Genomic DNA, 5,708 nt, shown 5'->3' with positions numbered 1-5,708 from the left:
TGCCCCCATTTTCTTTGGTTTATGTGTTACTGAAATTCAGGTCAAATACTAACAAATGTTAGTTGTCATACTCTCTGCATTGAAACGAAATAAAAGTAGTGAGCATGGAAAGTTGTATTTCAGTAGATGACCGTCTTCCAAAATTTCTCTGCAGTCTGGAGACGTTCTTGTCAAGCAGAATGAGTCAAATGTAAACTCGTTGTTTCACAAAGGAACTAGATACCCTGGAAATAAGAGTAAACTAGGTTGTACACAATTATGAGGGGTATAGACAGGGTTAATGCAAGCAGGACTTTTCAACAGAGGTTGGAACTAGAGGTCACAGGTTAAGGGCGATTCCTGAGCGATCATTACTACCGTCTCCACAACCCCTCCAGCTACCTCTTCTAGAAATCTGGGTGTCGTCCATCAGGTCCGGGTGACTAGTCTAACTTCAGAACCTTCAGCTTCCCAAGCAGCTCCTCCTTAGTAATGGAAACCTCATTCATTTCTGTCCCCAAACTCTCTCGGATTTCTGGCATTCTGCTCGTGTCTTCCACCGGGAGGCCTGGTGCAGGATAGTTATCAAGTTCGTCCGCCATTTCATTGTTTCCCCCATTTCTAACTCTCCAGTGTCACTTTACCGCGGTCAGATATACACTCTCACCTCTCTGTAACTTTGTATATATCTGAAAATATAACACATTCGGTATCATCTTTGATACTATCAGCCGGCTGACCTTCGCATTTCATCTTTTATCTCTTTAGCTGCTTTCTGTTGGTTTTTACCAGCTTCCCAATCCTCTATCTTCCCACTAATAGTTGCTGTACGATATGTGATAAATAACGCTAATCTTTATCTTTAAGGGCAAATTCCTTGAAGAGTCAATGAGTGACCGTTTTGCGATCAGTGACCATAATTCCACCAGGGTGAAAATAGTTCTGCAGAAAGTTAGGGCTGTTCCACAAGTTAAGGTGTTAATTTAGTGTGGGGCCGATTTCAGATCGATTAGCCGGGGGTTTCCCGGGGTTTATGGTTGGGAACGGGATGATTTCATTTTCTGGTGAATAGACATCTGGTTTTCAAGTTGCGATACCCGGAGTTCAGGTAGAGCGTGTTCCAACCAGAGTGATGGGCAGAGCTGGTCAGAGTACGGAGCGTTGGCTGACGAGAGATACTGAGACCCCGCTCAGGGTAAAGGAGGCGTAATAACGAATACCAAATGCTGGAGAAACCCAGCAGGTCTGGCGGCATGTAGGGAAAGGGAAAACAAACAGTCGATGTGTCTGTCCGATAGTGCAGAATCCCCCGTGTTTAAAAGAAGACACAGTCCAGGTTGGGCATCGATCCATCAGGAAAGGCAAAGGAAAATCCTCCGGGATTATATAAATATATTGCAGGAAATGCAATATCAAGGAATGAGTGGATCAGTGCGGCCGTTTTCTCGGAGCCCGAGGGGATGGGCGAAGCGTCAAATGAATACTTCCCCTCTGAATTTAGCGTGGAGGATCAAATGGAAGCGAGGAAATTCGGGGAAGAAGGCGGCGCTACCCTGAACCATGCGCCTGTTGCAAAAGATGAGGTGCTGGCCGCTTTACACTGTAGAAAATGCATACTGTACATCCCCAGGGTCCAACCAAGTGCATCTAGGGCTTTGCGGGAAGCCAGAGAAGAGATGAATGGGACAACGGCAGAGGTAGTTTTACTATCATGAGTCACGTGGGGTACTGGAGTCTGGAGGGTGGCGAATGCTTTGCTTTTAGTAACGATAGGCTACAAGGACAAGACAGGGATTAATAAGACATTAATCCTAACATTAGTGACGGAAAACTACCTGCGAGTGATTCTGAGAGACGCGATATACCTGCATTTGGAAATACCCTCCGTTTGGGAATGGTCAGTGTGGGTTTCGGGCGGGAAAACGCCTCTCGTGAAATACGTTGGGTTGTTTGAAAAGGTGACGAACAAGATGGACGAGGACAGAGAGCCGCAAGTCCCAGAAACGATCAAATTATTGCCCTGAAGAACTATCTGGCTATCCAGATACCTATTCATCCTATCAGCTCCATCAGGTCGCCTCATGCCCTCTTTCACCCCAAAGAGAGAAAGCCCTTGCCCTCTCAATTCGTACCCATAATCCGGGCAGCGTCCCTGTAAATCTCCTCTCTAAATCCTCTACATGATCCCTGTAATGAGCCCTACCTTGTGTTTTAAATCCGAAGTGTCCTACCCGATACACCTTCATAATCCGAGCATCATCCCGATAAATCTCTCTGAACCTTCTACATGATTCCTGTAATGAACTTTACTTTGTGTTTTAAATCCGAAGGATCTGACCTGATACATCTTCATAATCCGGGCAGCGTCCAGGTAGATCTATCTAAACCCTCTACATAATAAACCCTACCTTGTGTTATAAATCCAAAGGGCCCGGCCAGATACATCCTGATAATCCGGAAGGTATTCCAGTAAATCTCCTCTTTAAACCTTCTACATGATTCCTACAACGACGCGGCCTTGTAACATATATAAAAAAGAACATAGACCGTTGCAGCCCAATGTCGTTGTCCGACGTTTTAACCTGCTCAAAGATCAATCTAACACTTTCTTCATGCATAACCCCCATCTTTCTATCATCCATGCCCCTATCCAGACGTTTCTTAAATTACTTTAACGTGCCTATCCTGTTAGACCCCTCCCCGGGCGTATCACTCTCTTTGTAACGTGTCACCATCCCGGCAGACCACTCCCTGGTCCTACCACTCTCTTTGTAACATGTCTGCCTCTGTCACCATCGCGAAATGGCGCTCTCCGGGCCTACCGCACTCTTGGGAAAGAACTTCCCTCTGACATCCCGCTGCACTCTCCTCCATTTATCCGCTTCCGCCCGGGGAAGCAGTCCCCAGCTGTGCACTCGATCTGTGCCTCTTATCATCTTACACACACCTATCCTGTTGCTTATCATTCAAAGAGGCGACATAAAATGCCCAGGAAGAATCCGAGGCATCGAGCCCGAGGGTTACCGGTGAATAAAATTATGGAAAGTAGGTTGGAAATTTCCCTGGGTGAGGGATGGGATGGGTGGAGGATGGGAGGGGGAGCATCTGGCTGAACACAGTATATTTTAGACGGAGTGCGTAGACGCGGGAGTCTGGTGGAAAAACTAACTTCCGGAGGAACTGCGCATGATCTGGAACAGTGGACGATTCCAGCATCTACAGGGTGTCGACCCTCATCGTTAATCATTCTCTTCCCTCCTCAGAGGCTGCGGGACAGGCCCAGTTCTCGAGCTGTTCGTTTTCTCCGTTTGCTTTGAAGGGTCTGAGCACTCTTCTGAACACCTGCTGGATGGAGAAAAAAGAAAGAATTGGCTGTCACCAGTATTGGGGACAATTATAATTGACATCCAAACAACACTAGACCCACGCTGGTGCAGGTTGAGAGGGTGGTTCTGAAGTCACGCGTTGTGGTGACCTTCATTGGTCAGAGATTGAGGTCAAGTGCCGCAAGGTAACTAACTCTGTCCGACTCCTATTAGAGCGCACTTGGAGTATTGTGTCCAGTTCAGCTCGTCCCGTTATAGGAAACATCAGGGATCAGATGTTAATGATCAACGGTTTCGCCGATGCACTTACGTGTATTCGGAAGCTGACATGGTGAGTTGGGACGGCATGCAAGAAAACTATTTACCGATGATAAAGCGTAAACAGTTATATAAAGAACGTTCCTGGTTACAGTCCGGATATAGAACAGAATGTGCATGAATAACACAGACAGCAGATTGTATTTACAATGTAAACAACATGATACAAATGTGGTTAAAAGTGTTTACAGTGTGGTGCAGTGACAGGGATGATAGATAGAGGGCGCTTCGGGGAAGAGTGGTGGTGCTACATTGAATGGTTGATCGGAGTAACTGTCTGGGGAAATGGTGGAAAAAACTTTTAAAACGTCCTTTAGAGAAGTTGCAGAGGAGGTTCAGCGGGATGTCGCCTGAATTAGAGAACGTCCTGTGAGGGAAGTTTTAGCGACCTGGGGCTTTTCTCTTCGAAGCTACGGAGTGTGGTGGAGGTGTATAGGATTACAAGAGACACGGAGAGAGTGGCCAACAACACCTTTTCCCCAGGGTGACAGCGGCCAATACGAGAGGACATGTGTTGAAGATGACTGTCGGAAAGTTTAGGTCAAAGGTAAGTTGTTTTGTTTTGTACACAGTGTGGTGGGTTTTGGGAACGCACTGCCGGGATGCTGGTCGTAGCTGACACAATAGGGACATTAATAAGATACTTGGATAGACGAGTGGCTATAGTGAAAATAGCGGATTGTGGGCTGTGTAGGACTGAATTGCCACATTGATGGCAGAGTAGTTCGGCATAGGTGGGCACAGCATCATGGGCCGGAGGACCTGTAGTGTGCTGTACTGGTCTTTGCTCTTTGATCAAATTTGGTGGTAAATTTACCACCAGATGCATTGAGGAAGGAGATTGAGTAAGTGAAAGGCATCGGTTTTATGTCAGAAACACTGAACGGGCTCGTTGGTCCAGTGGTATGATTCTTGCTTTGGGTCTCAACTCGCGAGAATGCGAGAGGTCCCGGGTTCGAATCCCGGACGAGCCCCCTGAATTATATATTTTAGAACTTCAGTCAGTGGAGCGCAGGAGAATGAGTGGTGATAATTAAATGTATACAAATTTATGAGGGCTAGATTTAGGGCAATGCCTGCAGGCTCGCTACCCTCAGGTTAGGCGAGACAACAACTCGAGATCAAAGATTTGGAGTGGGCTATGAAATATTCAAATGAAACGTCTTCGTCCAGAGGTTGTGGTGGGCGTGGAAAGAGATGCATTATAATTGAAACAATTAAGAGAAGTTTGGATAGGTACGTGGATGGGAGAGGTATGGAAGCCTATGTTCCGCGTGCGGGTGGGTGGAATTATTCAGAAGGCTGGCATGGACGAGCTGGGCCGAAGGTCCTGATTTTGTTCTGTAAAGCTCTATGACTCTATCAGGGATTTGGGCCGGCGTAGAAGTTGAATAGATGGGAGTCGTTGTGAAGCTGAGAGGCCAATTCCTGCCCCTATAATCCTGTGTTCTTGTATTACTGAAATCCAGCTCTATCGATAGGAACAGGTGTCCTGAGTCTGATACTCTCTACATTGAAGCGAGATACACAACGGGAACATGGGAATTAGTGTTTGAGTGGATGACCATCTTCCCACTTTCTCTGACGTCTGGAGACGTTCCTGCCGAGCAGAGTGTGGCAAATGTAACCTCGTAGTTTCACAAAGGAACCGAGAGACCCGGGGAATTGGAGCAACCCAGGTGTACAGAATTATGAGGGGTATAGACAGGGATAGTGCAAGCAGGTCTTTTCCACTGAGGTAGGAGCCAGAGGTCATGGGTTAAGGGTGAAATGTGAAATAGTTAAAGGGGGGGGATCCTGAGGGGGAGATTCTTCACACAGAGGGCAGTGGAATTCACTGTGAGTGGAAGTGGTGAATTCCTGGCTCCATGTCAACATTTAAGTGAAGTTTGGATACGTCCGTGGATGAAAACGGCGTGGAGGGCTGTGGTCCAGGTGCAGGTCGATGGAAGGATTGACTAGACGGAACTAGACGGGTCGAAGAGCCTGTTTCTGTACCGCCGTGCTCTGATTCTAAGACTCTGAGCCATTATTAGATCGTGAGGAACACACTGGGATCCCTTCTGAAAGATGTCACACAGGAAA

At 47.0% G+C, this 5,708-nt stretch overlaps 1 non-coding gene across 1 annotated transcript; it reads left to right on the top strand.

Moving 5' to 3' along the window:
* Positions 1–4,509: 4,509 nt before the first annotated feature.
* Positions 4,510–4,597, top strand: trnap-ugg (transfer RNA proline (anticodon UGG)). Its single transcript is given in 2 exon segments — positions 4,510–4,545; positions 4,562–4,597. It is a non-coding gene; the product is annotated as a tRNA-Pro (tRNA).
* Positions 4,598–5,708: the final 1,111 nt, after the last annotated feature.

Source organism: Hypanus sabinus, unplaced genomic scaffold (genome assembly GCF_030144855.1).
Source record: "Hypanus sabinus isolate sHypSab1 unplaced genomic scaffold, sHypSab1.hap1 scaffold_1318, whole genome shotgun sequence".
Taxonomy (NCBI): Eukaryota; Metazoa; Chordata; class Chondrichthyes; order Myliobatiformes; family Dasyatidae; genus Hypanus; species Hypanus sabinus.
The sequence above is the reverse complement of the archived record's forward strand: the minus strand, read 5'-3'. Positions and strand labels throughout refer to the sequence as shown.